Source organism: Triticum aestivum, chromosome 7B, assembly GCF_018294505.1.
Source record: "Triticum aestivum cultivar Chinese Spring chromosome 7B, IWGSC CS RefSeq v2.1, whole genome shotgun sequence".
Taxonomy (NCBI): Eukaryota; Viridiplantae; Streptophyta; class Magnoliopsida; order Poales; family Poaceae; genus Triticum; species Triticum aestivum.
In genome coordinates, this window is record NC_057813.1 from 710,169,102 (window position 1) to 710,185,312 (window position 16,211).

The window sequence follows — 16,211 nt, forward strand, 5'->3', positions numbered from 1 at the left end:
TTTTCACTCGGAAGTGAATTATATTTGACATTTTAGTCGATTGGTTCTTCGCAGAACTCCTGTGATCTTGTGGCTCGCTACTCTGAGCTGGAAAACAAGCACATTCAGCTCGAGCTGAATTTGAAGCTGGTTCAGGAGAATCTGACGAAGGCAAAGGAGGAGACCGAAGGTATGTTTGGTGAGACCTTGACGACTGCTTTTTCCCTTTATTTGTTTCAAAATCTGATCTTGCTGTAACTTGCAGGTAAGGTGAGGGAGGCCCAACGGAAGAAGGACCTTGAACTAGCTGAGAAGATCAAGCTTGTTGACGAGAAGTTAGCTTCAGTCGCCAAGCTTGAGCAAGAAAATGCCAATCTGAAAGCTGCTCTTGGGAAGAAAAAAGATCTGGAGGCCTTCCTGAATGGTCTTGCCAAGAAGCTGTTTCTTATGCTTGAAGGTAAATCTCTATGCTCGGCGATCATTTCCAACCGTGGTTTTTCCATTCGACCATCGCCTTGACTCGGTGATCGTCCTTGCAGAATTTTGTCAAAACTTTGAAGAAGAAACTAGCCGGCTGGAACCAAACCTTGACCCCGTCAATTCTCCGATGGATGACGAAGTTGCCATGAATGTTTTCCGACTGGAGTCCCGTGTTGCAGCTGTCGTGGACTATCTTGCAAGGCTGAAGGTCGCCACATCTCGCATCGACTCGACGCTCTGGCCCGGGGAGACACTTCAGAACGACCTCGAGTCGCTGATGGCTCGCTTGAACACGATCCCTGGTCAAGTGCAGGAGTGGAAAAAGTCCTCGGCTCGGTGCGGTGCAGATGTTGCTCTGTGTCTGGTCCGAGTCCACTGCAAAGATGCGCGAGAAGACAAGCTGGCGGCCCTCCGGGTGGCCAACACCAAGAAACACGACTTCAGGTCCTTTATGGAAACTTTCCTTGCGGCTGCCACTCGGATCGCAGATGGAATTGATCTTGATGAGTTTGTTGCACCTTCCAGCCCTCCACAGGAGGGGTAAAAAACTTCTTCTAAACTCGACGCTTTAAATTTGCCTCGGTATGCCGAGTGGAGTTGTAACCGATAAACCTTAACGGGCTTAGCGCCTGAGCACTTTCGGTTCCTTTAGGTATCGATCCGAACTTGAATTTGGTGTTTGAATATGATTGCTTTTGGCTCGAAATGCCTTTTGCAGGTTCAAAGCGGGGCGCTTACTGCAATCGACTTATTCCTTAGTCCACTTAGGTGAGCGCTGGGCTGTAGCTAAGCCTCCCGAGTGAGAGGTTTGCTTTTCACTCGGTAGGATTTCTATATCTTAGGCGAGCACTGGGCTGCAGCTAAGCCTCCGAGTGAGAGGTTTGCTCTTCACTCGGTAGGATTTCTGATAACTTAGGCGAGCGCTGGGCTACAGCTAAGCCCCCGAGTGAGAGGTTTGCTCTTCACTCGGTAGGAATTTTGATAACTTAGGCGAGTACTTGGACTGCAGCTAAGCCTCCGAGTGGAAGTCTGGCTTACCACTCGGTAGGATTTTTCATAACTTAGGCGAGTACTTGGACTGCAGCTAAGCCTCCGAGTGGAAGTCTGGCTTACCACTCGGTAGGATTTTATTTAATCTTAGGCGAAACGGATTCGCAGCTAAGCCTCTGAGTGGAAGTCTGGCTTACCACTCGGTAGGATTTTATTTAATCTTAGGCGAAACGGATTCGTAGCTAAGCCTCCGAGTGGGAGTCTGACTCACCACTCGGAGGATTTTTACAAACTTAGGCGAAACGGATTCGCGGCTAAGTCTCCGAGTGGAAGTCTGGCTTACCACTCGGTAGGATTTTATTTAATCTTAGGCGAAACGGATTTGCAGCTAAGCCTCCGAGTGGGAGTCTGACTCACCACTCGGAGGATTTTTACAAACTTAGGCGAAACGGATTCGCGGCTAAGTCACCCACTGAGGGGAAATTTTATTGGACAAAATGAAAAGTGACAAAAATTATGGAGGAACTATGACACTATTATCTTGAGGTCCATGGACTACAGAAGTACTTTATTGCAACTCATCCGAGTGATTAAACTTAAGTGAAAAATGGGCGGAGTAGTTCCGCGTTCCAAGCTCGGGGCTCGTCGATATTATGCTCGACGTTGTAAAGGCGGTACGCCCCGTTGTGGAGAACCTTGGTGACGATGAAGGGTCCTTCCCAAGAAGGGGCAAGCTTGTGTTGTTTCTTCTGATCCACTCGGAGAACTAAATCTCCTTCCTGGAAGGCTCGACCCCTCACATTTCTGGCGTGGAAACGACGCAAATCTTGTTGGTAGATGGTCGACCGGATCAGAGCCATCTCCCTTTCTTCCTCTAAAAGGTCGACTGCGTCCTGCCGCGCTTGTTCAGCTTCTGCTTCGTTGTAGATTTCGACTCGAGGAGCATTGTGGAGAAGATCACTCGGTAAGACTGCTTCAGCTCCGTAGACCAAGAAGAATGGAGTTCTTCCGGTCGACCGATTAGGTGTGGTCCGCAGTCCCCAAAGCACCGAGGGAAGTTCGTCGACCCAAGCTCCAGCTGCATGCTTGAGATCACGCATCAGTCGGGGTTTAAATCCCTTGAGAATCAGGCCATTGGCTCGCTCTGCTTGTCCATTCGACTGCGGATGAGCGACTGAAGCGTAGTCGACTCGTGTGCCTTGAGAGTTACAGAAATCTCTGAATTCCTCCGAGTCAAAGTTCGACCCATTATTCGTAATGATGCTGTGCGGGACTCCATATCTGAATATTAGTTCCCTGATGAAGCTAACAGCAGCACCGGCGTCAAGGTTCTTGATTGGTTTAGCCTCAATCCACTTGGTGAATTTGTCGACTGCCACCAGTACATGCGTGAAGCCACTTCACCCTGTTCTCAAAGGACCGACCATGTCCAACCCCCATACTGCGAAAGGCCAGACGAGTGGGATGGTCTTCAGAGCCGATGCAGGCTTGTGCGACATATTCGAGTAGAACTGACATCCCTCGCACTTATCCACTATTTCCTTTGCCATCTCATTCGCCTTTGGCCAGTAAAATCCGGCTCGGTATGCTTTGGCCACGATGGTCCGAGAGGACGCATGATGACCACAGATTCCCGAGTGGATATCATTGAGGATGATTAGACCTTCTTCTGGTGTTATGCACTTCTGACCAACTCCAGTCGCGCTTTCTCTGTATAATTGTCCTTTGATTACGGTAAAGGCCTTAGATCGACGGACGATCTGTCGAGCCTCTTCTTCATCCTCCGGGAGCTCTTTTCTCAGGATATACGCGATATATGGAACTGTCCAGTCGGGAATGACCACCAAGACCTCCATGACCAAGTCGACCACTGCTGGGACTTCAACCTCAGTCGGATCTGTGGCACTCTTGGGCTGCGGAGCTTCTTCGGTGAAAGGATCTTCTTTGACTGACGGAGTGTGTATATGCTCCAAGAACACACCACTCGGAATGGCTTCTCTCTTGGAACCTATCTTTGCTAGATCATCAGTTGCTTGATTTTTCAGTCGGGGTATATGATGGAGTTCCAACCCCTCGAACTTCTTCTCCAGCTTCCTCACTGCACTGCAATATCCAGTCATGGCTGGGCTTCTCACGTCCCACTCCTTCATCACTTGGTTGACCACTAAATCTGAGTCGCCATAGACCATCAGGCGACGGACGCCGAGTGAAATGGCCATGCGCAATCCGTATAAGAGGGCCTCATATTCTGCCTCATTGTTGGAGGAATCAAAGTGAATCTGGAGCACATATCTGAGCTTATCTCCTCTGGGGGAAACCAGGACAACCCCAGCACCGGAACCATTCAACATCTTAGAGCCATCAAAGAACATGGTCCAATGCTCCGAGTGAACTTCAGTCGGCTGCTGCTGTTCAATCCACTCGGCGAGGAAATCTGCTATTACCTGGGACTTAATGGCTTTCTTTGCCTCAAACTTGATATAAAGGGGAAGAAGTTCAATCGCCCATTTAGCCACTCGACCAGTTGCATCTTTGTTGTGCAAAATCTCTGATAGTGGAGCGTCGCTGACGACTGTGATGGAATGATCAGAGAAATAATGAGCAACCTTCTTTGTGGTCATGTATATTCCATACACAAGCTTCTGATAATGAGGATATCTCTGCTTGGATGGAGTCAAGACTTCAGACAAATAATACACTGGGCGCTGAACTTTGAGAGCTTTTCCTTCTTCTTCCCGCTCGACCGTAAGCACGGTACTGACGACTTGTCCTGTGGCTGCGATATAGAGCAGCAGAGGCTCTTTGCTGATTGGAGCAGCAAGCACCGGCTGGGTGGAGAGCAGAGCTTTTAGCTCGGCAAACGCTGCATCAGCTTTTGGAGTCCACTCGAACTTGTCTGCCTTCTTCATCAGTCGGTAAAGAGGCAATGCCTTTTCACCGAGTCGTGAGATGAATCGACTTAATGCGGCCAAGCATCCAGTAAGCTTCTGGACATCGTGCACTCGCACAGGGCGTTTCATTCGGAGAATAGTGCCGATCTTCTCTGGATCAGCGTCGATTCCTTGCTCAGAAACGAGAAAACTGAGTAACTTGCCACTAGGAACTCCAAATGTGCACTTTGATGGATTGAGCTTGATATCATACCTTCTGAGGTTGGCAAATGTTTCGGCGAGGTCAGCGAGCAGGTCGGAACCTTTTCGTGACTTGACGACGATATCATCCATATACGCTTCCACATTCCGACTGATTTGAGTGAGAAGACACTTCTGAATCATTCGCATAAATGTGGCTCCGGCATTCTTGAGGCCGAATGGCATGGTGATATAGCAGAAGCACCCGAATGGAGTGATGAAAGCTGTTTTTACCTCGTCGGGTCCGTACAGACGTATCTGGTGGTACCCGGAGTAGGCGTCTAGAAAAGACAGTCTCTCTCATCCCGCGGTCGAGTCAACAATTTGATCTATGCGAGGGAGAGGAAAATTATCTTTCGGGCAGGCCCGGTTGATGTGCTTGAAATCAATGCACATTCGGAGCGATTTGTCCTTCTTAGGAACCATGACAACATTAGCGAGCCACTCGGAGTGGTATATCTCTCGGATAAACCCTGCCGCCAACAGTCGAGCCACTTCCTCACCAATGGCTTTTCTCTTCTAGACGGCGGACCACCGAAGATGCTCTTTGACTGGTTTTGCAGATGAGTCGACTCTTAGGCGATGCTCAGCCAGTCCCCTGGGAACACCTGGCATGTCAGCGGGCTTCCATGCAAAAATGTCCCAGTTCTCACGGAGGAACTGGATGAGCGTTTCTTCCTATTTCGGGTCGAGTGTTGTGGAGATGTGGGTCGGAGCTGCATCGGGGTCGGTCGGGTGAATGTGAACAGGCTTTGTCTCACCGGACGACTGAAATGCAGATTCTGTGGCGAGTTTCTTGGATCGCAGCAAATCACTCGGATCTGCGTTTTGCTTGTATTCTTCGAACTCGACCGCTGTCACCTGGGAATCGACAATCTTTGAGCCCTTCTGAAAGCACTCTTCTGCCTTTTTCCGATCACCGGTGACAGTGATCACTCCTTTGGGGCCGGGCATCTTCAATTTGAGGTACACGTAACATGGTCGAGCCATGAACCGTGCATAAGCTGGTCTCCCCAAAATGGCATGATATGCACTCTGAAAATCCACGACCTCAAACGTCAACTTCTCTTTGCGAAAATGTTTCGAATCACCAAACACTACGTCTAGAGCTATTTGGCCGACTGACTCGGCTTTCTTCCCTGGTATAACTCCATGAAAGCTCATGTTACTGGTGCTCAGTCGGGACATCGGAATGCCCATTCCTTTCAGCGTGTCTGCATACAACAAATTCAGCCCACTACCACCGTCCATCAGCACTTTTGTCAGTCGAGTGCCTTCGACAACTGGATCGACCACCAAAGCTTGCCTCCCAGGGGTGGCAATATGAGTCGGGTGATCAGATTGGTCGAATGTGATGGGTGTTTGGGACCATCTCAGATAATTTGCTTTTGCTGGGGCGACCATGTTCACCTCTCGGTTAATGACTTTCAATCGACTCTTGCTTTCCACATCTGCAAAGATCATCAGAGTGGAGTTGATATGTGGATATCCTTCCTTACTGTCCTCCTTGTCTGCGGGCTTGTCCGACTCCTTCTCCTTGTCCTTAGACTGTTTTCCCTGAAACTGCTGGATCAGGAGTCGACAATGGCGAGTGGTATGCTTCGGGTAGATGATATTCCCCTCTTCGTCTTTCTTCGTGTGGATGTGACACGGCATATCCATCACGTCGTTCCCTTCCTTATCCTTTACCTTCTTAGGGTTCCAGGATCCTTTTGGTTTCCCTTTAAACTTTCCCTGAGTCACGGCCAGAGCCTCTCCAGGAGCTGCCGGTTCAGCCTTCCGCTTCTGTTTCCGACTGGTGTTTCCCTTTTCCGACTGACTCGGCTTGTGTTTGCCGCTTCGGAGTCGGTCTTCTTCTTCGCCGTTGGCGTACTTGGTAGCAATCTCCATCATCCGACTCAAGGTCATGTCACCGGTTCGACCAAATTTCAAACTCAATTCTCTATTCTTGACACCATCCTTAAAGGCGCAGACTGCCTGATGATCAGACACATTCTCCACAGTATGGTGCAAAGTGATCCATCTCTGAATATACTCCCTGAGAGTCTCATTGTTCTTCTGCACGCAGACTTGCAGCTCCGTCAATCCAGCCGGTCGCTTGCAAGTTCCTTCAAACGTTCTGATGAACACTCGGGATAGATCTTCCCAAGTGTAAATGCTGCTAGGAGGTAATTGAGTCAACCATGCCCTGGCAGAACCTTCCAGCATGAGGGGCAAATGCTTCATGGCCACCTCGTCGTTCCCACCACCAATCTGAACCGCCACTCGGTAGTCCTCAAGCCAAGTTTCAGGCTTAGACTCACCAGTGAACTTGCTGACTCCTGTTGCCAACCTGAAATTGGGAGGGATAACTGCGGCTCTGATAGCTCTGCTGAAACATTCAGGACCAGAAACATGCACTCGACTGCTTGTGGGCGCATCTCTGTCGAGTCCACCTCGATGGGCTCTGTTCCGGTCGACTAAGCCTTGCACGATAATGGATCGCGCGTCAAAGCCTGGTTCTCTGGGGTCGACTGGAACTCTTCGCCCCGCACTGAGCTGACGTCTGTCATCTTGCTGCCGAGGAGCGTAAGACCCACCCCTCGGAGGGGAATTGGGCACTCGACGCCTATCATCTCGGTCGAGTCGGTCACCATATTGGTCTCGCCGATTCTCGCGCCCTTCACGCCGCGGAGGCGATCTGGGGCTGTGAGCCGACTGAACCGTATTCGCAGCGACGAATCGACTGTGAATTCTGTTGCGCGACTGCGACACAGCCGAATTCTGATCTCCTGCTGCCCGGAGCAGATCCCTGATCTGCATCAAGCCTCTGCCAGCTTCCGACTGAGAGGGCTGGATGGACTCTGCTATACGGGTCGCAGCTGCTAAATTCTGGATTGGGGTTCGATATACCTGAGTCGGCGGGAAGAGTTGACGTCGACTGGTGTCGGGAACTCGTTGCCACGCGCGCTCGTCGAGTGCTCGCTGAAGATTCTCCAGTCGAGTGCGTTCGGCCAAATTGGCTAAACGAGCCTCCTCCAAGGCGCGAGCCTCGGGTGTTTCTCCTGCGATGGGAGTACGCAGGACATCCACATTCCTGCGGCGAAGTTCCTCTCTTTGCAGAGAGTCGAGTGGCTCGGGCTGGTACTCTTCGTGATCTCGTGCGGGGTCGCCTCCGTCGCCTGCCCCACCATCACGGGCGAAGCCAGGGGGACTGCGGGGCCCGTCGACCATCAGGATTTCCGCCGCTGGATCACTGCTATCGCACTCGGATGCAGTCTCTACAGAGCCAGTCGACAGATCGAACAGGCCGTAGAGAGATTCGTCGGGCTCGATTGCCGCAACTTGGGTGGTGGCCGTCTGGCGAGCCACCGCGTGCCTCACCCACCGCTGAAGCCTTGACCGGCCCGAGCGCTTGCGCTGGCGGGAGACCGGGAGGGTGGTCGATGGGGGAGTCGACCGATACGGAGTCGACGGTTGCCGCAGCAGAACGCCGCGGACACATGCGCGAAAATGTGTCGCACCGCGGACGGGGAGCGCATCGACGTTGAGTGGAGCCTCCTGGAGCCAGGCGGAGTCGTCGGCGACGAAGGTGAGAGCACCGAGACGGATCTCTCGACCCTCAACCAAAACTCCAGCAGTCATCATGATGAAAGTACTCGGAAGAACCGCAACTTCTCCACGAAATCGCTAAAACACCGGCCCCACGGTGGGCGCCAACTGTCGTGGTTCTAAGTCTGACAGTAGAGTGGGGGGTAGGTATGGAGAGGCAAGGTCCTAGCTATGGAGAGGTTGTAAACACAAGAGATGTACGAGTTCAGGCCCTTCTCGGAGGAAGTAAAAGCCCTACGTCTCGGAGCCCGGAGGCGGTCGAGTGGATTATGTGTATATGAGTTACAGGATGCCGAACCCTTTTGCCTGTGGAGGGGGGTGGCTTATATAGAGTGCTCCAGGACCCCAGCCAGCCCACGTAATGAAGGGTTTAAGGTGTATTTAGTCCGGGGCGTTACTGGTAACGTCCCACATAAAGTGTCTTTACTATCATAAAGTCTACTTAACTACATGCCGTTGCAGTGCAGAGTGCCTTTTGACCTCCTGGTAGTCGAGTGAGTCTTCGTGGTCGAGTCCTTCATGTCAGTCGAGTGAGTCCCTCGTTGGTCGACTGGAAGGTGACCTCTTCTAAGGGTGTCCTTGGGCAGGGTACCTAGATCAGGTCTGTGACCCTACCCTAGGTACATGACCCCATCAGGGAGCGCTGTTCAAAAACCTCCGCCTGGTTCCTTATATGGAGTCGCTTCCGAGTGGCTGACTGGTGGACCTGGGCAATCTTGTCAAATCCCGAAACAGTCGCACGAGGGATACGTGGCAAAAATGGTGGCGCAGGAATCGAGGCGTCTCTGTCTTATCCCATCCGAGTACCACGGCCTTCTCCGCTTCACGCGCTTCCCGAAATTCGGATCCCACTAAATCCGCTAACCGCAGGGCAACTTGTCAGACGGAAGATCTCCTGTGATCCGTCACTCGGAAATCTCCAAGTATATAAAGATCACTCGACCTACATCCAGAATGGATCAAGGCGATTGAAAAAGAAGTTGATGCCGTCACCTACGGTCTTTTGATCCAGAACAAGACATGCTCATAGCATAGAAAGAGGAGTCGGAAGAATTCTCAACTCCTTCCTCACTCAAACCTCGATCCATTCGGGGGCTAATGATGGAGTCGTGTACCTAGGGTAGGGTCATGGACCTGTTCAAGGTACCCTCCCCAAGGACATCTTCAGATGATGCCGTCTTCCAGTCGACCTAGAGGGACTCCACTCGACTGACTGGAAGACACTCGACGTACTCGAAGACACTCGACCACGAAGACTCACTCGACCACCAGGAGTTCAAGATCTACTCTGTATCCAAACGGTCTGTAATTAAGTAGTCTTTATGGTCATGATGACACTTTATGTAAGGTGTTACCAGTAATGCCAGGCCTTAATGTACTTTAAACCCTCCGCTACGTGGGCTGGCTGGGGTCTTGGCATCCTCTATATAAGCCACCCCCCTCCACTGGCAGAAGGGTTCGCACCCCTGTAACTCTCACACATATAATCCAGTCGACCACCTCTGGGCACCAAGACGTAGTGTTGTTACTTCTTCCGAGAAGGGCCTGAACTCGTAAAACTCTTGTGTGCACAACTACTCCATAGCTAGGATCTTGCCTCTCCTTAGTACCCCCCTACATTACTGTCAGACTTAGGACCACGACAACCGGGTATGAGGAAGGACGGGGAAGTCCTCGAACCGGCGTAGGGGCACGGCGGCGGGCGGATGGGGGATTAGCGACGGTGGGTTGATAAAGAGCCCGCGGAAGACGACAGTGCCACCTTGGTGGCCACCTCGCCAGCGTCGGGCGAAGAGGCCTTGGTAAACCTCTCTTTGTCCATTGGCTCCTCGAGCTCCCCGACACACAGGCAGAGGTTGTGGATGGAGGCGGCGGCGATGGCAGCGACCTACCAATGGTTACGGGGGTGGTGTGTGTCGGTGAGCGGAGGTTTTGAGGAGTGTGTGCTATGTGTGGAGGGCGGCAGGGGGGTTAAGGTGGTGTTTGAGGAAATACCGCGGCAGTTGAAAATTTTACTAGGCGGGAGTAACAAGGCGGGGCTACTGAAAATTTCGATCAAGGGCGACTAGATATTTTTGAGTTGCGAGGGATGCAGAGGCGGGAGTATTTGGGGAGCGAGCTAGTGTGCTTTACACACGGGCTGTGGACTGTAGCCGACACACCTTCTTGCGTAAGCCATAGGCATACTATACACCGACGGTGCTCCAGGATATTTTGTATTGCATCTCACACGGTTGGTGATAATAAGTTGTGTGGGACCTACTTGATTTTTCATTTTGATTTGAATTACATAATGGGGTCACAACGGCAATGGATTGTGTTTGAATTGCTAGACCTTTTATCTGCAGTGAACATGCAACTATATGTGTGTCGTACAAAAATTGGAATTATTCAGTATTCGTTTGGAAATTTTATACATTAAATTGGTTTTCTAGCCATTTTAGATGCACAATTCAAAATTAAAGCACATGCTCCAGTCCACAAAAATGGGTTGCAAAATAAAATGTTTGTCCTTGGTTGCAAGCTTAGGTCACAGAGAGGTCACACACTAACGACATGGCAGTCCTCTCAGACCTAGTGCCCGCGCGGGATGGCCTCTGTCCCCCCACACGAGCGAAGCCACTTCGCACCCCACACGGTTAGTCCGCCACGCCGCTAAGAACAAGTACTACAATAGTGGGCTTATAGCCTGCTTACATGGCAATTTTTTCTATGTGGAGGAGAGAGACATGAAGGATTCCTGCAACAAGGACAAGCGTGCCTGGCACTCGGCCTGGAAGGAGAAACTTGACAAAGCTCACGTTGTGTACGTGACCAAGGAGGCGTGCACGAGCTACGACACGTACAGGCGGATCGTTGACATGAGGAAGTGCCTCCTTCCCCAAAACGGCAGGGATCCAGCCGGAAGCAGAGCAATGGAAAGTTCGTCGCAACAAGAAGTAGATGATTAGATCCTCGTTTCTCCTAGTTTAGTATGCATGTAATTGCTTACTTTGATGTGTGAAATTGTTATGTGTGTAGTCACTTGTGTAATTGTATGCTTAATTTGATTATGCAATGTTGTCTTTTTAAGTATACTAGTAGAATGCCCGTGCGTTACCACGGGCTTTTAAAATATTTTGCTGGAGCTATGTAAATATAAAGTATGTTAAATTTCACGTGTAAAAAATAGATATCATGGGCCCAATCGAGTAACAATTTAAATCCACTTCACTTGCAATGTTAATTGATAGCAAAAAAGCAATTTGACCTTGGATACATATAGAACGATTATCCAACTAAAAAATTGTTACAAATTAAGATATACTATTTGATGTACTTAAGAAATCTCGCACAATATTAGAAATTTTGTTTTTATCTGCACTGGCATGATATTCGAGCAAGTATAATAGAAACATCTTTCTCAACTCGTACCCATTATGCACAAGCAATATATGCAGTTAGCACAAACCTGATGAAGTAATTCTTTACCACTCCACCAGAGCATAAATAAATAATAGCCAGACAAATCTTGGTAATTTCCTAAATTAATATTATTTTGAATATAGTGATAACAGAAGTAAAATGTATTTGTATGGTCACAATGCATGGAAATTTGAAGGGAGTGCCTTTGCAATTAACTAAAAAGAAATGTGTGTTTTAGTCGAGCTCGATTGCCGCTGGTATTCCTCCAAATGTTTGTATTTTTCTTCACCCGTCGATCCAACTACCTCAACTACGCCACAACAGAGAGCATCTGCATCCGAGCACCACAAACCACCCCTATGTGCCCGGTCGAAAGGCCTGGTCACTAACCGGTCAGAAAAACCAACGCAGACCGATGACTCATAACAACCCTATAGGCCTGGGGTGTCCCGCACCCATCATATCTAACCAAAATCTAGAGCAGATATAGGAAGGCCGCGTCCGCCACATCAGCCTGGCCCACGCTAGCCCGTGTCAACCCCACTTTGTCCCCACTAAAATCCCCACCCGGAGCAAACCCTAACTCCACTTCACTTTCGATCTGCACTACATCGATTCACCTCCACTCCACGTCCATTCCCCTCCCCCTCTCTGTCCCAATGTCGACACCGACGGCGCCAGAGGTGACAGATCCGGCAAAGAGGATGACTGGGACGCCTTCGTTGGCGAGGCGGAGGGGGACAAGGAGGAGTGGCCCTCCACATCGTGCTATAGCGGTCGCGGGTTGACACGGGCAGCATCTCCGGCTCAGCTTCGCCCCTTGTCGCTCGCCACTGCAGCGCCGACGTTGGTGTAGGCCCGTCCCATACCCGCGAACATACTGATCTGATGACCCCCGCAGCCCCTAGTTGAACCCGCCACCCCCCTGCCTTGCTTCTCCTCCACTCAGCATTTCCAAACTCTTCCTGATATACATTTATCTTGTTAATCATCGATGGTTTTGATTAGAGAGCTAAAGATGAAAAGTTGACGCACTGATGTTTCCTCAAGAAGTCTTGAACCAAGTATCAAGCATTCATAACTTTAAATGTATGTTATACTATATCAATGCCAAAATTATCCTTCGAAACATTGGGAAGAACAGAATACATAAAGAGCGCAGTTGCAAATGCAGGCTTCAAATTTAGGAGAAGATGGTCTCTACCACTTGTCAACAATCTCATGAATCATAAAGAAGGACCAATAGCTCTATGTCCAAAACTACATTAAACCACCTTTAAAAAGCATTGAACATAAGAACTGGAATATATTGTGTGACAAAAGAATGTATCGTGTTATATACAGTTTTTAAGGCGATTCAATTGCTTGAGTGATATTTATAAATGAATCACATCATTGGTACATGGACAAAAAATATATCACATATTCGAATATACTGCCAACTGAAGCATATATTCGGTTCACTCAAATCAATTCGGTGGTGAATAGTGAGTGGCGAAACAAAAACTTTTAATCACACCTAGGACAGATAATCCTCTAAATGTGCTCAAACAACTTTTGTGCTAATAACATCAACATCAACACAAAGAGATATGAAGAAGAAGGATCAGGGAAATGACCTTATTTAAAGAAGAAATATTTATTGGCCTTGGTGGCAATCTTGATGGCTGCTTGTTTGGTCTCTCTGCACACCAAAAGAAAAAACTCCAAGAAGATCAAGAACTCCAACAATTAGTATCTTCTAATTCCAAAAGTTTCTAAAAGAAAATAGGAATTTTGTAACAAAAAAAAGCAAATGTCATATCTTGCTCAACGAAGCTCCAGAATGAAATAGTTTTCCTACACATCTTGCTAACAAAAAGTTCACGAAAACTTAATGAAGAAATAGTAAGGATATTTCTTAATGCAAAATCTAATGCATCTAAATATAACGCGTAGCAACGGGAGGAGTCATATTAAATTGAAAAATATTTGCATACGAGTTTTAGGTTCTTCTGTCTATAGTCACCCAACAACAAAAGTACACATATGTTCCCCACGGGTTATTATAATCTATGCCACTATCCTCCGGAGCAAACTAACTCAAGAAATATGAGTCTATGTTACTCTATATTTTGTTAGAAACCATATAAAGTCCATTGTTAGACAAAAATTTGGAAGGTAAAAAGTAACATATTACATGGGGTGCAACACAAGTGAGATAAGTGGCCAATCAAAACTAAAAATTGATCAACTGATGTACATGGAAATAATTGTCGTGGACAAGTCAAATCAAATTTTCTTGAAGCGCAAATTCAAAGTCATAAGATTAGATGTTTCTATCTTTAGGCATGTAAAGGTTAAAATGCGGTGAAGAATTCTCGCTTTAAACAAATATCATTGAACTTTTGCTAACCTATTCCCGACAACAGTATGCAAGCCCTGGAAAATAAAACATACCAAGAGTAATGTTTCCAATCATTAAATACTTAGTAAATCCTCAAATGCCATCTTACAATCCAATAGAACATAGTAGCATCACATCCCTTTCTATTTCACAGTCCTCATATCATTCTAGATATAGGCTTATGTCATTGTGTGAGATTTTCCTAGATGAATCACACGAGTAAGCTTAGCTATTTCCAATATCACTAATTGAACATATAAAAAGTTTATCAACTTACATAGTATAAAAAAATTGGGTCTTCTCAAACTTGCTATATCGACCAAAAATTACCAATCTGCCCACTGTTAAGGAAGTAGAATAAGTGTCACTGGTCCGAGCAGTATATTGTATACTCGATGTTGTTAGTGCTAGCATGACTAACATGATCACAGTGGCAAACCCCTCTGAGCTTATCGTTACCACCGGTCCACCGCAATGGCCCATGCTCTCAATACTTAGTTCATCGAGTTGTGTCATTAACCATTACTTAGTTCATGAAAATAGCAACAATATTATGACCTAGATATAGTAAATTAGCAGGCTAACATAATACAAAGGTAACATGAGATTACCTCAGTAATATCTTAATTATGTTTTCATCAAAAGATCTACATGCTTAGATTTCTGCATTCCAATTAAGAAAATCTAAAGGCTCTTTCTTTAAGTATTGACACCTGATCACACACCTCAATTTTCTATCTTCAAATTTCCAACTTGGCATTTGCTTAGTTGTTATGATAATCCTGCTAGTACAACTATGAAAAATAGGAATCACCATGGTGTTTTCATTTGAAAGAAAGAAACACCACCAATCATGAGACCAAAAATTACCAATTTGCCCACTGCTACAGAAAGAATATACTAGCACCACACCTATCTGCAGCAGCTTTCTGCGGAGTTTCTGAAAATGCATAGCAGAAGGACAAACAGATTATACCAGCACAACACCTATCTGCAGCAACTTTCTGCAGAGTTTCTGAAAATGCATGGCAGAAGGACAAGCAGATTGTCAGATACCAAGCAACTTGTCATAATAATTTGCATGGCAATTCAAAAAATTGTGGGATCTCCATTGCCTGGGTAACTAAACCAAGAGGTTAATATTCCAATACCAAGCTATATCATTTTGGTAGCTTATTTTTGCTTTCTAATTACATGATTGATCAACTAAGAAATGATTTAGAGTTAGCTTGTACTATTTCCTCCAGAATTGCTCCGTGCAAATTGAATCAATCATCAATCAGAAGAAAAATATCAGCAAAATGTGATTATTTAGATGTTCCAAGAGGGGTGGTTGCCAACCTACTCCCATAAGTTGAGCACCACCATGCCAGCATGTACGATGAGCACGACATTGCCGGAATTTTGGAGAAAGAGGGTTCTCCAGCCACATGGACCCACCAACACCAATTTATTACATCAAAGAGGCTAACCAAGCCGAATTGACAAGCTTCTTCTACAAGTAAATCTAAGGCTGGTTCAGCTTTAGAATCTATATGTCTAGTACTCTTCTACTACAACTTATATTACATGTCTAGTACAGAGATAAAACTTGACAAGCTTCTTCTTCTTCTTGTACAAGTTATATTACAAGTGTAGTACAGAGATAAATTATAAATTCTTTCCATGAACCAAGAATTCGAAGCAAGCATGAATACACTGTAGCCAGCACAGATCATGTAATGTTAATTGTGTCAAGAACTAAATTTCCTTGGTTGTGAGCGAGATTGTCAGCGAATTAGCTTGAATTGTACCTGCATTGCCATAGTGAACCGCTCCTTCGGATCGGGGCCGTAGGCCTCAATCTGTTTGGTAGTCTTATTGGTGAAGTAGCCCATGGTGAGATTGTTTTGGGCGAAATGGAAGGTGTACCATGCCTTGGAGAAGTACTCGGATTTGGGTAGGATCTCACGATAAATTCCACCTATAGAGCAAAATATCAAAAATTACTATCGCGTTCTCTGAAATGAGAATGAAAATATGGAATATGACACACCTTTACTCCTCACCCATTATGTTATACACGAACTGCCTTCTCTTGGTGAATTGTTCCAATTACCAGGTCTGCACACCCCAGTAGGTCGGGCTCTAAATGAATGTCCAAAAAATTATGAGGCTGTAATTGGAGATGAACATACCCCAATTACCATAGCTGTGACTGAGAGTCTGAGATAGATGATGAACTGACGGATGTGCCGGTTAAATGAAAG